Source organism: Telopea speciosissima, chromosome 9 (assembly GCF_018873765.1).
Source record: "Telopea speciosissima isolate NSW1024214 ecotype Mountain lineage chromosome 9, Tspe_v1, whole genome shotgun sequence".
NCBI classification, from domain to species: Eukaryota; Viridiplantae; Streptophyta; class Magnoliopsida; order Proteales; family Proteaceae; genus Telopea; species Telopea speciosissima.
In genome coordinates, this window is record NC_057924.1 from 18,258,254 (window position 1) to 18,276,291 (window position 18,038).

Here is an 18,038-nt window from a genome sequence, read left to right on the forward strand (position 1 = left end):
TCAAGCCAATTGGATGCAAATGGATCTTCAAGAGGAAGAAGGGCGCAGATGGAAAGGTTGAAAGATTCAAAGCGAGATTGGTAGCAAAGGGCTATACCCAGAAAGAGGGTATAAACTATGAGGAAACCTTTTCACCAGTAGCGATAATGAAATCCATCAGGATTTTATTGGCTATCGCAGCACACTTTGATTATGAGATCGGCGAGATGGATGCATCGCATTTCTAAATGGGTTCCTTCAAGAGGAAATCTACATGGAACAGCCAGAGGGGTTCTCTTTCTTGTAGGAAGAAAGAAAGGTGTGCAAATTGCAGAGGTCCATTTATGGGCTGAAGCAGGCTTCCAGGAGCTGGAACATCAGGTTTGATCAATCAATCAAATCGTTTGGTTTTGATCCAAACATGGATGAACCATGTGTTTACAAGAAGATCATTGGGAGGGCAATATGTTTTCTTATTTTATACGTAAATGACATATTGCTGATTGGTAACGATGTAGGATTCCTTTCATCAGTAAAATAGTGGTTATCCACAACGTTTTTGATGAAAGACCTTGGTGAAGCTAGCTATATCCTTGGGATCAAACTCGTAAGAGATCGCCAAAAAAGGATGATAGGCTTGTCACAGGTGACCTATATAGACAAAGTCCTGGCCAGATTTAGTATAGAGAACTCCAAGAGGGGAAGTGTTCCTTCGGCACTGAGTCAGTCTTTTTCAGATCTCAATGTCCTCGGCCTCGATGCATTGAAGAGATGAAGAGGATTCCCTATGCCTTAGCAGTGGGGAGTCTTATGTACGCTATGTTGTGTACGAGGCCGGACATTTGCTATGCAGTAGGTATGGTAAGTCATTATCAATCTAACCCTGGACAAGAGCATTGGAGTGCTGTCAAGAATATCCTCAAGTACCTGAGAAGGACTAAGGAATATTTCTTGGTTTTTGGATCTGATCAGTTGTCAGTATTGGGATACACAGATTTGGATTTCCAAACTAACAAGGATGACAGAAAATTCACGTCCGGGATGGTATATCTAATGGGTGGAGGTGCCATTGTGTGGTGAAGTGCGAAACAAAAGTCTACAGCCGATTCTACTACCGAAGCAGAATACCTTATAGCTTGTGATGCAGCAAAAGAAGGTGTTTGGCTGAGGAAATTCCTATCAGATTTGGAGGTAGTCCCTGATCTTGTCAAGGGCCATATTCCCCTATTATGTGACAACAGAGGGGCCATTGCACAAGCTAAGGAGCCTAGGGCTCATCAGAGGAACAAGCACGTGCAGCGGAAGTATCACCTCATCAGAGAGATTATCCAGTAGGGTGACGTGAGTATCTCCAAAGTGGACACAATTGAAAATGTGTCTGATGCCATGACAAAGGATTTGTCACCAGGAGTGTTTGAGAAACACATGGAGGGCATGGGTTTAAAATGTATGGGGAATTGGCTTTGATGTACAAGTGAGAGATTGTTGGACAAGTGTGTGTCCATCAAACCTAGTTCGGTCCGGTTCAACCCAGTTCACCTTTGTATTGAACATTTATACATTTTAGTTTAATATTTTCACATGCGATATAAACTTTTTGAGCATTATGTGTCCGTAAGTTATACTTAAAATGGTAGTCACGACTAGGGTTTGGGCTGGGCACCCTTATCATATGGTCGTCGCATTGGGTATGCCTAGACATGTGATGTCAGGGTACAAATGCAAGTGCTCACATGTTTGATGTGTGCATTGGTGAAGAATCTACTTTGTTGATTCCCTCATGTATTACTGCCAGATGTAGGAAGGGATAGACATGTGTCACCGACACCCTGTACCTGAGGGAACCCTGCCACTAGAAAGTGTGATCGCATTCTTTGGTTCATCAATGATTGAGACTCAAGTGAGTTAAAGCCGGTGTTCTGGGAATGCGTAAACACTTTGTGAGTGAAGGAGTTATCCAACACGGTCACCACTGCCCGATTGGGGAACACCAAGATAGAGACTGTCTGTGCATGGTCGGGTCAGAATCTGGATCCAGTACCGTTTTGGAAATGATTTTGCAAAATTTATTTTACATAAAATGATACATTATTTATAGTTATTTCAAATAAAGTGTTTTATCGAGTTTTGCGGGACCCGATCAGATGCACAGATGCTCTTATATGGACATGTACTATGGATTGGGGTTTGGCAGTACATGTGTACATGCCCTAGATTCCATAATGATGGTGTTGATTAGTGGGGGGATTGTATATGATAAATTTTTATCATGTAGGGAGTTATTTAGAATTTGCTAATTTAATTGGCTCTTTATTTAATTAATGGATTGGGTGCTAATTGTAATTATCCATTAATATTTAAATAAAGAATCTAATTAATACTTTCTCTTTTAGATTCTGCTTCTTCACCTGTGTAGCACTTTAAGTTTAAACAGAACTGCCAGACTGAGAGAGAAAGAGTCAGACTCTCACTAGGGCTCTATTAAATCTATCTAGGATTTAATTAAACCCTATTATTATAAATAGGGGACCATAAAACACAGAAGAGGAAGCTCTCCACGTTTTTGGAGCAGACACTCTCTCTCCTATGTTTTTGGTTTCTCTCTCTCCCTCTTGTGATCTCTCTTCTTCTTCTTGCTTCTCTCACCTGTGTTTGAGAGTTAGGGTTTATGAAACCCTAGATATGTGCTGAGGAGTTTGAGGGCATCTAGGATTGGCGTGTAGAACCTTGGTAGCACCATTGGAGGTTCAGATCTGTTTGCTTGGAGCGCTCATTGGAGGAAGAACCACTGTCTATTGGAGGAGCAACACTTGAGGCTCACCAAGTTAGTAGTTCTTTATTAATTCCTTCTGTTCATTGATTATTAATATTTATGGGATGCAAAAGAAACTCAAATCAATTAATTTCCGCTGCGCATTCGAGTATGGGATGGATCCCTCTTGCCATGTGATGGACTAGAGAAGAATTTTTCCGTCCCTATTGTGATAATTAATTTTATGGGACGCAATAGGGAAGGAGAAACCCTAATAGGGATGCACCAGGGTTCCCATGGGCGACCATGGGAAACCCTAAAATTTAATGGGGCACCCATGGGACACCATGGGATAACCCAGGGTGTGCAAAACCCTAATTTTTCTATATATTGGTTTCCCTAGGGAACCATGGTTTGATCCCTGGACCGTTGTTTGACCAACAGACTTCTCACAAACCTGTTTGTTTTTACCCTTCTTCTTACCCCCACATTTCTTTTTCTTTGGAGTTGATGGAGGGACAAAAGTCTCTTGGCAACCCACTACATTATTCACACTAGGGCGGTGGCTAGCAAAGCTTATTGGAAGCACTTCCTGCAACGTGTCAGTACTTTTTGAATAGAAGTTGGTTTGCATTTGACTCTCTAAGCCACATAAATCCCCATTGGTTTGAGTCACAACAGCCATGCCCAACCCCTCCTCTCCTTGGTTGTTGTTTAGTGACTGCAGAGTTATAAAGGGATTTCCTATACCTCGACGAAGCAAATCAGCAACAGGCAAGCTATCCTTATCCGACCTTACATATATTAGGAAGGAAACCTTCAAGAACCATGCCATCAAACTGTGCATGGGTGTTTCCCCTAAAATTCACAGCTCAGGAACTGGAACAGGGAAGAGCCAGATTCTCAGTGCGGGTTCTACTCTCGCCCCGATAATTCGAGGACTTCACAATGATAAACAGTAAAATAAAGTTAGAGAAAACGTGTATTCCCTGTGACTTTTGTCTGGGATGAAAATCTACAATGTAAAGCATAAGAATACAGGGAATGAATACCCTTAAGATCACAGCATCGCTGAAACTAAAGCTACTAAAGTAAAGATAAATAAAAAGTGCAAGTTTTTGGGTATTTGATTGATCTTCTCTTTACATCCCTCCCTTGCTATTTATCTGATGAGCCGAATAACCAATCGGTCGGTTACGATGCTAGATCCATCAAGGCCACTAAGTCCCACGCTTTATGATTCTGCTCTAACTGTTTGCATGAAGATAACCACCTGGCTGATTGTAACCATTGGCGCTGACCGATCGCAACTGTAACTCCCTCTTGGCTGAGCACAGTAGACACGCATCTTCTGACCGAGCGTTGCTATGTAATCTTTGATCATAGTCCCCCCTTTGGCTCGTGATCGATGATCCTGGGTGAAATTTGGGTGTAAACAATGCCCTTCATAAGTTTCATGGACGAATTCACCTATAGTCCTCTATACTCGTGTTAATTTGAATTTTCGATGATAAAAAATATCTTCTATGGCATTAACCATTAGACGGTACGACTTCTACAAAGCACGTTTTAAGTGATATGTGGGCCAATAAAAAACTAGCGCTCGAGGTTGTAATTATCTTTCGTTGTTCCCCTAGGAAGTAATCATTCATCCTTTTTGGTTGAAGAATTAACAACCTTTCTGCTTAAAGACCCTTCCTCTACTCATCCTCTTCACTTTCTTCTTCTTCATCTCCCTCCGTCCTCTTCCTGCTCAAGTTGAAGTCGAGAAAATGAATCAATCTGGACTTGGTGCAAGTAGCTCCAAATCCGTTGCAGAGCATCTTCAGGAGACACGGGATGCGCTTCACACCGTTGTGAACTTAGAGGTACTTACCTCTCGAGCCGGTCATTTTTCCCTGGGTCCTGTCTTTGAAGACCCCACTGCCACTAACTCTCTCCTACGATTTTCGTTTCACCCAGATGACCAACCTTACTTTAGGAAGGGAATCCTAACCACCCTGAAATACAAATTCAACGTTGTGAAGCGGCATTGACCTTCTAGATTCACCGAGTGGAACAACTGAGCAGAATGCATGTCTGCTGCCAAGAGGGAGTCTTGGCAAAAGTTAGGGATTTACGAAGCCATTCATATGTTGACCATCCATTACCCCTGTGATGCTGACCTCCTTCATGCTGCCCTTCATTTTTGGTCTCGGTCAACCAATTCCTTCCACTTTAGCTTTAGGATGCTGAGTCCCACCGTGTTTGATATTGGTACTCTCCTAGGCCTCAAAGCTGAAGGAGAGGAATTTAATGGCAGCACTGATAGTTCCCAAGTTGGCTGGGACCTAAACTTCAACAAGAAGTCCAGTTACACTTTGAACTTGGCCCACTACCAAAAATTGAATGGTCCGGTCAACAGACAGGAGTATGTAGCCTTTCTGCTATCTTGGATATGTCGTTGTTTGATTTGCACTCAGGCCGATAAGATTACCAAGGCCTACCTTAGTCTTGCCAATGCTTTGGCCACTGATTGGCCTGCCAATCTTCCTGCCTTCGTGCTTTCCTCCCTGTATCGAGGTTGTAATGACCTAGTTGAGTCTGGTTTTGCTCATGGTGGGGGACCCTTTGGGTTCTTTAGTTGTGGTTGAGCACCTACTTTCCTGAGTTCAGTCCTCGTCCTCAAGCTAATGAGTTCTCTACAGTTGGGTTTAAGTTACTCTGTCCACCCATAGTCCGGTCTCTTATAGATTGCTTTCAGTTTTTCTTCTCATTTTTAGAGGACCGCCCCTCTACTTCTTTCATCCCTTTTCATCATTCAGTGAGTCTACCCCTTGGCTATGAGAAGCTATCCAAGATCCTGCCTGCCATGCGGCGTTATGGGCCTCATACTTGATGTGCCGGGATCTTCATTTTGGAGTATATCTTGAGCCCACCAAAAATAACATGTGTAGCTCAGAGCCCTATAATCCCCAATTCTGGGCTCGATAGTTTGGCCTTGTTTAGGCCATCCCTGTTCCCTGTTTCTTCTCGATCTTCGAAGGTGGACCTGACCATTCAGTTTTGAAAGATTATAAAAGTATTGAGGATATCACCCTTATGAGCGAGCTAGCCCTTTCTTCTTTTAAGCCTTGTCACTTCGTCCCTTTCCCTGTGGTAACCGAGGACTTCATTTCCTGGTGGTCGAAGTACTTCTTTTCAGTTAGAGATGATGCTTCTGATTCCTTTGATGACTGCCAATCTTCTACATTTAGTCGAGATACCTCTAACAAATCTTCTGACTTGCCACAGAAAGTAAGGAAATGACCGGCCAAAGGCGAAGGTAATTCTATCTCTCCCTTATACCAATCCATCGTAGACTATGAAAAGTTTTTTTGTATCAAGTATCATCCAGACTGGCTAACTATGAATGAGAGGCATCGCGAGGCCATCCAACGCCTGAGAGACAGGCAATTACATGACTACATGTCTCGACTAGAGATTGCAAGTCGTACGCTGAAGGGCTTGCGAGTAGACTTAAGGCATTTCGAAAGAGAATTTGCTAAAACACTGGATCGACAACCTCCCTAGCCAAAGGCCCATTTTTCCATAGCTGACGTTGTTTGACCGATGTCTTTTATTACCACTCGAGACGTGACTTTCTCTGGTCTCTACGCCTTAGAGCATGCAACCAGAAAAACTGTGTTAAAATCCTTTAATACCGCAATTATCTAGGTATCTTTAAAGTTTTATTTTTGTGAATTCTTCTGACGCTTGATCCCTCTCTCTTCTTTCATTTTTTAGATGCACTGCCGCTAACAAAGTAGTCCAGCAAGACCCCCACTGACTCAGAAGTGGCAAAGGAAGAAGAGGAAGAGCAATCCTTGAAGCAGCTCCGACAGGGACCAGCCAGTAGCTCCCAAAAAATCATTGATGTTGAGGCCATTAAAAGCGATGATTTGGACGCCCAGCCTATCGCCAACCTTCAGCGCCCCTCTGTTAAATCTGGCACCCGTCCTGCCTGATTGGTCATGATCAGGAGAAAACAAGACGAGGAGGCTGATAAGGTGACTATCTCTAAATTCTCTCGATCTAGCTCCAGCAAGTCTACCTCCTCTATTCTCGAGACCGATGCTCCCAAAATATGTCTTTTTGGGCATGCGACACCTTCGTCGCCCTCCATCAAATTCAGTTTTGTCCCAGCTTCACCTACTCCCTCGTCCAAGCTGACGAGCCTCGAGAAAGAGATTCCCCTAGAACAAGTACTCTAGTAGACGAAGAATATTCATGCCGACTCCCTTGCTATTGTAATTCATTCGTCTGTGTTGGAGACCGTTGCTGCGACCGTCTCTCTGACTTCTAAGTCCTCTATACCCTTGGAGAAGGAACAACTCCCCCATCTTCCTTCAATTCAGGAAGATGGGCAATCCTTAAAGACACCTCAGCAAGAGGTAACTTTACTTTCCTTCTCTTTTTCAAAAAATGACTGAGTTTTTCCTCAGTCCGAGGATTTGCTTCTGTAGGAGGGAAGCCATGACCCAGTGACCGAGCTACTTGATTCTTTGGAGGACCTTGTTGCTGTAGAGGCCCCTAATGTTTCTGTCATAGAGGATGTTGTGCTTACTCCCCCCAGTTCTCCTATCGTGGCCACAGCGTGGCACTCTCTAGATGAGACCCATGAACTCTCTGTGGTTGAGATTCTTGATAAAGACAAAGCACTTGAAATGATCAATGCCCTGCAAACTGTCACATAGCCTATCCTAAGACCAACTATAATCACAGAGCTGCTCTAATCTTTGTCGATCTGCTACGTCTTATGATCAACAGTCTCCCTCCGGCCCTTCAGACCATTAAGGACAAAGAGGAGAACTCAAAACTAAAGGCTGAGAAGAGAGAGAAGCTTCGATTGATGGCCACACGAGAAAGGTCTGGTGGCCAAATTGGCAGAACTAGAAGCTAAGAGAAAGGCCATTTTTGAGAAGCTAGCTATGACTCGGGAGACCTTTGCTAAGGCAGTTGCGCTCGGGGCGACTGAGAAGGAGGCATATAGCATAGTCTTGGCCATGGAGGGGAAGCTATCGTGGTAGGTTACGGTTGCTCGGATGGCAATTGGTAAGGTCCAGAAAGAACTTAATTTAGTGAGGAGTGACCTGAGGGGAAACTCAGGTGAACTTTACGAACATTTGATTTGGCCGTCTTTTCTTTGGGCTTGGCCTTCTGTAATTTGTAGCCGACATGTTTCGGCTAGGATGATTTTCCTTTTTTTCTTTTTTTTTTTTGGTCAGCCATGTAGACGGCTGTTTGTTGCTTAATGCACTGCTTTTGGTTTAAGCTAGACCGTTCTGGATTCCCACATGGTAGGATAGTATTGCTTTAAGTACTTCCCGTTCAATGGTCTCAGGTGGACCTGACCATCTAAAGTCCAAAGGCGGTATGCCCCCCCCCCCCTTTTAGCACTTGATGAACCATAAATGGTCCTTCCCAGGTAGATTACCATTTTCCATACTTGGGGTCCTTGTGACTGATTGACAGTATGGTCTTGAGGACTAGGTCTAATTCCTTGAATGCCTTTAACTTCACCTTTTTGTTATATGCTTTTGCCACTTTGGCCTTCTGGGCCTGGATGCGGTCAAGAGCTAACAATCTCTCATCGTCTAAGCCTTCCAATTCGGTCATCATGGCTTCGGTATACTCTTGAGGGGTTAGCTCGTATGGCCTTGATATTCTTAAGGACTTCACAATTACCTCCATTGGAAGAACCGCGTCGTGACCGAAAGTTAAAGCATAAGGGTTGGTCCCTTTTGCCATCCTCTTGAAGGTCCTAAACGCCCATAATACTTCAACTAACATTTCTGCCCAAGTTCTTGGGTTGTCATCAATGATTTTGGATAAGTTCGCTTTGATCACTTTTTTGCTAGCCTCTGCTTGGCCATTGCCTTGAGCATAATATGGGGTTGAGAAGGTTATAGTTATACCGTATTCCTGCTCGATATATCCCCTCCCGAGAACATGGTCCTGTTGTCGCATGTAAGCATTTCAGGCAGACCAAACCGATGTATTATCTCGTGTTTAAGGAACCTGATAACATCGGTCTGATTGATCGACTTCATGGGTATAGCCTCCACCCATTGTGTAAAATAATCTGTTGCGACAACCACGAATCCATGTCCTTGGGTTGAGAGGGGGTAACTTTCCCTATCAAATCCAAAGCCCAACCCCGGAATGGCCATGGTTTTACTATGGGTTGGAACTGAGTTGCTGGACTCCCCTATATCGACACATGTCTCTGACAAGCCTGACACCCTTTAGCATTCCTAATGCAATCCTGGAGGATGGTAGGCAAGTAATACCCATGTCGCCTTATTAGCCATCTCATTTTCAACCCAGCTTGATGAGCACTTCAAATGCCTTTGTGTGCTACAGACATGACAAGCATTACTTCATTCAAACCCAGGCACTTGAGGAGTAGATCATCCTGCCCGCGTTTAAACAAATCATCTCCCAGTAAAACATAGTTCAAAGCTTGGAATTTTATCTTTCAATCAAACTTCGCGCTAGGATCTTGTAAAAATTGTATGACTGGGGATCTCTAATAAGGTTGCACCTTGTCCAGGTTGTTGACCTCTAATGCCTCTTCACCCGAATTGGTAGGGGCACCCTCTCCTAATCCTTCGTCTAGGGTAGACGAGAAAATTTTCTGCTGAAAGGTTACAGTCTTTTCCATCACTCCCTCTGGTATCATAGCACTTGAGGCTGCCTGGGCCAGACAGTTGGCCAAGCTGTTCTCCCCCCGTGGGACGTGTTTGACCGATGAATCATCGAATCGGTCTAAATATCATTGGGCCATAGAAAATTAAGGGAGCAGAGTTTCACTCTCACAACGGTACTCTTTGGCTAACTACTTGATCACCAGCTGGGAATCGCCAATGATTTCAACAATTCTGACACCCATCGAGCTAAGTGTCTTTAGACCGATTAGCAAGGCCTCGTATTCGGCTTGGTTGTTTGAGTAAGGAAAATAGAGCTGGAAGGTAAGATGGGTCTCCACACCCCCCGGAGATAACAACACCAACCCTGCTCCAGTCAAAACGCTGGTTCGGGAACCATCGACCCATAGTTTCCAAGGTGATTGAGCAGCATTCCCAACCGTACTGTCCTCATCCATCTCCAACGGAGGGTGAGTGATGATGAAGTCGGCCAAAACTTGCCCCTTGACCAACTTCTAAGGCATATAAAGCAATGCAAACTCGATCAAAGCCATCATCCATTTCCCTATGTGCCCCCTCATGATCGGTTTGGTGAGAGCATGTACTTAATGTCGTCGGTCTGACACAGGACGTGGACCATCATGGGTAAAAGATAATACCTAAGCTTAGTACATGTAAAGTATAATGCCAGGTAAAGTTTTTCAATATGTAGATATTTCTTTTCAACATCGGTCAGGTGCGGTTCAGGTAATAGATTGCCTGTTCAAAACTAGCCTCATTGTCTTAGGCAAGTAGACTTCTAATTGAATCCACGACCGCTGAGATGTACAACTTGAGAGGTGCACCTCTCCGAGTTGGCATCAAAACTGGTGGCTCGGTCAGGTACCTTTTTATCTCGTCAAAAGCCTGCTAATGTTTGGCTTCCCATAGAAACTCTTCACTCGGCCGGAGGCACAACAGTGGAGAAAATGCTCTACTCCGGTCAACAGCATTCGAGATGAACCTTCTAAGAAAGTTGACCTGCCCCAAAAACCTCTGGAGCTCCTTATTTTTGGGAGCCGGTGTCTACATGATTGCCCTAGTCTTATTTTTATCTACCTCGATCCCTTTCTGATGTACAAGGAAGCCAAGGAAATTCCCTGCAAACACTCCAAAGGCATATTTGAGGGGGTTCATTTTCAGGCCATGCTTCCTCATTCTCTAAAAGGATCTGCGGAGGTGGTCGAGATGCTCGGTCTAGCTTTTGGATTTGACCACCATGTCATCTATGTATACCTCCATAAATTTCCTTATCATATCATGGAAGATAAGGTTCATGGCCCTCTGGTATGTGGCTCCCACATTCTTCAGACCAAAAGGCATGACAATCCATTCAAATGTCCCTAAAGCTCCAGGACACCTAAAGGCCGTCTTGGGCACATCATCCTCTGCTATAAAAATCTGGTTGTAACCAGTGTGCCCATTCATAAACGATAAAATCTGGTGTTTTGAGGCCGAGTCGATTAGCAGGTCTGCCATCAGCATTGGGTACTCGTCTTTGAGAGTAGTTGTGTTTAAATCCCTGAAATCGACACAAACCCTCAGTTTTCCATTCTTTTTCAGGACAGGTACCACATCGGCCTACCACCTGACATAGCGAGCCGGCCTAATAAAGCTTGCCTGCAAAAGTCTCTCCACTTCATCCTTGATTTTGGTCACAACCTCAGGCGCCATGCACCTTGGAAGTTGTTTGACGGGCTTGTATCCGTCAATTATGGGCAACTGGTGTTCTACAAGATTTCTGTCTAGACCAGGCAACTCGGAGTAGTCCCAAGTAAAGTAGTCTTTGTATTCATATAACAAACTTACAATTGCACCTCAAAAATCAGGATCCAAAAGGCTACTAACAAATATTGACCGTTTCATGTTTCTACAGCCTAAATTGACCTCTTCAAGAGGGTCCTGAACTTCGACCAACGTTTCTTCCATCTTAAGTGGCGTCGGTCGCAGGTCCTTCAATCCTATGCCCTTGCCAGTGACTTTGTTGCAGAATTTTTGGCCACATAAGCCGTTATTGGGGCATCCGCTACTCCAGGCTATATGGAATACCGAGTCATCGGTGTACTCTTGTTCTAAGTAGTTGGACGTTCCCTTTTTAAGAGACGACATCTCAGACTCGGTCAAGACCCTCTCTTTTGAGCCGAACGCTCCCACAGCTAACTGTTGCTCAATCTTAAAACTTCCTTCTGGCTCCTTTCTCTGCTCAGAGGATGAGCACTCTGCCTTGGATAAACTCTTCGCTTTCCCTTCTGGAGAGGGCCTTCTCTTTGCTGTGTCTTCAACACCAGCATCGCTCCTTGGGACACCATTCTTTGCCTGCTGATGTCCCGCTGGCAAATCCAGTTTGGGTTTTGGCCTTTGTTGTCCATATGGCTAGCCTTGACTTCCTCTAGGCGAAGAGACCCTTCTGTGATCAGGTACCTCTTCACGCTGGTGGTGGGCAGCCGCCTGTTGCCTTTGCCATTTGTGTCTTGGTCATCCCGATTCCCTAATCGAAAGGAAACTTCAGATGCCTAGCGATATTCCAGGGACGGATCCCCCTGCCCTCGATTTTGGGTATCACCATCTGGGGTTGACCCTGGGCCCGCGGCTCTTTCAACCAACCTGCTTGTACCCTATTTTCTGGGACAACAACATCAGACTACAACCGTGCCGTGGCAAACATAAGAGGCCATGCTAGACGGTCATTTATTGAAGGACTTGATTCACCCTTCCCTTTTGGCCGACTTATTGGGCTAAGGCTCCGCTGGCAACCCGTCTGCCGTCCAATCTCTCATTCTTCTAACCGGTGTCCTGATCTCATAAGATCGCCACTTAGACCTTGTAACCAAGGACATCGCGTTGGTCCGCCCTACCTTGGCTGCCTTGCAGTGGCCCGTGCTATCTTCGCATTTCTCCGCTTTAGTTGAGAGTCCATTGGTAAGACAGCACCTTCTGCTGGGGGCTTATTTTTGTACAACTGCTTACAGTGCACGCACAGTCCCCATTGGAATTGTTGGCCTGACAATGGCTCAATAGCATCTATGCTGGCAACTCCTTTCTTTTTCTCTTCGTCTAACCATTGCAAGTGATGCACTGTGACGATCGACTCCTTCCTCTTGAGTAGGCGTAGTTTGGACAGATCCATGTATACCATGTTGATCGGCGAGAATGGATTCTCATCGACCAACATAACTCCCTTTCCTTTGTCTGGGAACTTTAAGCGACCATCATTAATTGCTCTCTGGAGTGCCATTTGAAGAACAATATATCCGTTAGTATTATGAGTGTAATAGTTATGCCATTTACAATACCTCTTGTCTTTGACCTCCTCAGCGGGTGGTATATGGTACCCCTCAGACAACTTAATTTGTTTGTCTTTTAAAAGGTGGTCGAAGATCAACTCGGCCTTTGATGTATCATATGAGTATCGATTCCTGACATCAAAATTCTTAGCTAGCATAGGTCTTGGCGGTGGATTTCTCCTTGACCGATTGTTGGCCGGGGCCAAAGCTTTGCAAATATAGGGCTTGCCAAAAATGATCTCAATGATGCTAATCTCATACTCTTCATCAGCCTCTATATTCGAAAGGTTGTTTGGTTTAGGGTCGACTACTCTCATTACCGCCAAGGCCGACTGCTTATAGTAGGTACCTAAGGACGATGCTTTCCGCTCATCCTCTTCCCTAAGCAGTATTTCATAACTAGTGGCCTGGGTGACCAACTGGCCTAGGTCAGGGAACTCTTGGCCGGCGAAGCATTTTCGTAACTTAAACAAAAGCCCGCCCAAGGCCATTTTTGCATACTCAGCCTCCTATAGGACGGTCAAGCATTTATATCAGGCCTTCTTAAATCTATTAACAAACTTTGTAACCGATTCGTCTGGTAGTTGGCACATGTGCGCCAAATCGGCTATAGATACCGTTGGTTCAGTTCAGTAAAACTGGGCATGAAATTAATCCTCCGTCCCTCTCCAAGTTTGGATAGAGTTGGCCGACAGGTTTATATACCATGTGAAGGCCGACCCCATCAAGTAATTTGGGAACAACCGAAGCTTCATAACCTCGTTGGCCCCTAAATTCCCACACTAGACAATAAATCTTGCTACGTGCTCCACGGTGGACATGTTGTCCTCCCTAGGGAACTTGGCAAATTTAGGGATTTTATGTTTCGGCTGAAATCAAAGGCATCATAATGCTCGGGGTAAGGCATTTTGTACACTGGTAGAGTGATAGGCCTAAATAAAGGATTTATTTGCTCCTGAATTAACCAAATATATTTGGTTCACGAGTACCTGATTAGCTTGATCTACAATGACGGGCTGTCTTTGTCTAGCTTTCTCTTGCCCATCGTTGGGTGGTAGAGGATGTTGACCGACGTACGGCCACTCCAGCTCTGGTAGGTTTACCCTGGGGACTACCGGCCTTTGGTAAAAGCTTGAGGTCACTCGTCCCCCCGGCTCTCCTCCTACGGCCTATTGTCCTGCTAAGGATCTTGAACCTGTTGTAGGGACGGCCGGGTTACCAGCCTTCGTTGCTGGCATTGCGGCTCCATTCTGAGGCTGTGCATTCTAGGCTGAGCCACTGTTACTTGTCAGTTGGCCCAGTGACCCGAGAGTCCCGACCTAAGCAGAGGCTGAACCACTTCCAACCCCGGCCATTAGGGTCTGATCGATACGTAGCTGAGTAGCCGGTATCGACTGTTGCTGGGTCAAAACCACAAAAATCAACTGCTCGAAACAGGCCTGAGTTCCGTTGTAGGTTTGGACCATTGTAGCAGCAAGATTCCGCATGTCGTCCATTCCTGTATTCACAGAGGCCTGAGTTTTAGCGGCCACACGGGCCTGCTCCTGTAGGATCAAGGTTATGTAAGAAGGTATGCCACCTTTGTGTCACTCCTCCCTACGCACCACCAACTGATCCTCATTTTTGCCATCAGATTCTACTTCCTTATCCTTGTTGCGTTGACTCGCTCTCATGTCTAGCATCATGTATTGAGTGTCCCACCGGGAATGCCAAATTGTTTCCCCTAAAATTCACAGCTTAGGAATTGGAACAAGTAAGAGCCAGATTCTGACTACAGGTTCTACTATCGCCCCGGTAATCTGAGGACTTCACAAAGATAAATGGTAAAACGAAGATAGAGAAAATGTGTATTCATTGTGACTTTTGTCCGGGATGAACAATCTACACTGTACAGCATAAGGATACAGGGAATGAAATTCCTTAAGATCACACCATCGCTGAAACTAAAGCTACTAAAGTAAAGATAAATAAAAAGTGCAAGTTTTTTGGTATTTGATTGATCCTCTCTTTACATCCCTCCCTTGCTATTTATGTGATGAGCCAAATAACCAATCGGTTGGTTACTGCGCTAGATCCATCAAGGCTACTAACTCCCACGCTTCCTGATTCTACTCTAACTGTTTGCACGAAGATAACCACCTGGCTGATTGTGACCATTGGCGCTGACCGATCGCAACTACAACTCCCTCTTGGCCAAGCACAGTAGACATGCATCTTTTGACCGAGAGTTGCTACATAATCTTTGGTCATAGTACTCCCTTTGGCTCGTGACCGAAGATCCTTGGCGAAATTTGGGTGTAAACAATGGGTCTCATTCCCCTTTTGGTAACCCCTGTCAGTACCTCCAACGTTTTTCTCTCTCAAAATCGAGGCAGCCTTAGCCCCAACTCCCACTGGCCGACGAGCAACTCCGACCACCTCCTGCGAGGAGCAGCCATGGTCACCAGCGGGTATTCCACCTTGAGCAAAGACCCTTCTTGAAGCTAAGTCCTTTGCTAGCTTTCTCTATTGCACCTCCAACACACCCTTTTTAATCCAGTGTCTCTGAGAACCACTAGTTCCAAATTTTGGGGCCTTTGAGAGGGATCTAGCTCCTGTCCTGCAGTGGCGGGAGCTGGAGTGTCCAGCCCATGGAAACCACCCAAAAACAGGGGGTGGGGTGGTCATTTCACATGTGGGGCCTAGGTGGGACCCACCTATGAAATGACCACCCAACCCCTGTTTTTGCTGCCGTTTAGTTGGGCTGGACGCTCCAGCTCCAGCCACTGCAGGACAGGAGCCAAATCGCTTTGAGAGAGAGCATAAATGATCGGAGTGCCCATAAACCTTGCACTTTCTACAAGATGGAGGAGCCCACTCGTAATGAACTGCTTGGATGAACTCATTGCCCTCTTCATCTCCAACCCATATATGCTGCGGTAAGGGATCATCTGCAGATATTTCGATGCATACCCGAGGAAAGGCAAGCCGATCTTGGAGCTTAGTTCTTCTGTCTGTAAAGAGTGGAACACCCAACACAGAGCACACTAAGCTAAGGCCATCCTCTCCCCAAAAATGCAGCGGCAAGCTCGGCAACGATACCCAGATGGGAATGGTTGAAAGATGCAGCCGTTTGAGGTGCATCGATCTCTCCCAAGGCCTTAAGATAATGAGTTTACGGGTTACAAGCCACAGACCTGATTACAAGATACGCACCTTATCCTCTTCTTCAGAGAACCTGAAGATGAAGATCCCGTTTTCAAGTAAGAACGAATCCACTAATCCGTTGGGCTTCCACTGACGTTCAAGAGCAGCTTTCACAATGGAAAAAGGTGGACGTTGACCTATAAAATGCCCAACAATGGCATTCTTCCACTTCAATGCTTCCACTTCTAGGGATTGGGCTGCGCATCTCGCAACCTTGGTGTTTTCATGCAGAATGCGAGGCACAAAATGTAGTTGTAAGCCCTCCCCTCCACCATTCCGATGGGCCAAAGAGTGAGCTCCATTAAACTCCAGGTTTTCGAACATTCTACTGGCCGCTACCCACAAGAGAAGGACAAGGCGACCAATCAAGATCCTGCACCCACCCTCCATTTCAGTCCCAAAACTCTCCCCCTCGATTTCCCCTTCCTCAAGGTCAGAAAATACCCCAGCGACAGAACTCCTTAACCTTGATTGCTTTTGCTATCTTTTGTTGCAGATGGTAAAGCTCACCATTATCCATGCCTTCAAATATAAAATTAGGCTGATGTTTTCTATGCCACAAGGTAGGATACACCCAGACACATGGGGTGGGTATTTCTGTCATTCAGGGGGCAAGGTGGTCATTTTGCCTACCCCCATGTGTTTGGGCGCAGCAACCTGGGCTATGGCAGAGAACATTTGGCCTATAAAATTTTACAAGCCAACAAAACTCCCACCAAATCCAAAAAAAAAAGCTGGAACGGTCAGTCCATTGTAACGAATAAGGGAAATTTTGAACCCAAGCTCAACGTTATCACATATGGACTAAGTCCAAGTAATCCCATGCAAAGCTAAGGACGTTCCTATTGTTCTCTCTTGTAGATGAGTTGAGATAAACTAAAACTCTTGGATGTATTATGAATTTCAAACATAACGTGTAAATCTCAATACATTATATATACACATCTCAAATCACTAAAGTGATTAAGGAGAATTCCTCAAGATAAAGTTCAAGAGTACTCAAACTCTAACTTGGTATCACTCGCCAAAGACTACGAGTCCACGATCCTCATGGACAATTCCAATAACTCCACTTCTTCCGCAAACACCCCCTCTACCTTCGTCTCCCTCACTAATATCGTCTATCTCTTACTTGTTAAACTGGATAGAACCAACTACCTCCTATGGAAATCCCAGTTCCTTCCCCTACTCCACGCCCATGACCTGTATGGTTATGTAGATGGAAGCATTCCCAGTCCTCCCCAATCTCTACCTCCTTCATCTGAATCACCACCCGTGACTGAGCCGTCCTTCAATCAAGCATACCTCAACTGGCACAAGCAAGACCAGATAATTCTCTCATGGATTATCTCCTTAACTGAAGGGGCCCTTGCCCAAATTGTGGGATTGGCATCAACCTATCCTACCTGGTCCATGCTCGAACACACATCTGCGTCTTAATCCCAAGCCCGCATTATGCAACTCAAATATCAATTGTTCCAATTGAAGAAAGGAATCCAAACTATGGCCGAGTACCTGCAGCATGTTAAAGGTCTTGTGGACAACCTAGCTGCAGCAGCACACCCCGTCTTTGAAGCTGATACAATTCTATCCATTCTGAAGGGTTTAGGTGCTGACTATGAATCCTTCGCAACCTCAATCACATCTCATTTGGATCCTCTGCATCTATATGATTTCATTGGCCTTCTCCTAAACCAAGAAATCCTCAAAGATTAGAGATCTACCCCACTTGATCTACCATCCATTGAAGCCAATGTCGTTGCCAAGAGTCCAACCACACATCAACGTGGTCATGGCTACTCCAACAACTACCGTGGTCGTGGTCGCAACACCTATAAAACATATCGTGGACGTGGTGGCTCCCATCAGCAGCAACAAGGGCCGCTCCTACCCACACCACCCACCTCATGCCAAATCTGCCATCGATCAAACCACATAGCAGCCACATGCTACAATAGGTTCAATCCGAACTACCAACCATCTACACAACCAGCAGCTCCTGCACCTGCAGAGGCACTCATGGCCACACCCTCTGCTTTGTTCGATTTGGCTTGGTATCCAGACTCGGGTGCATCGCATCACATGATCTCCGACATGGCAAATTTGAATATCAGCAATCCTTACACTGGC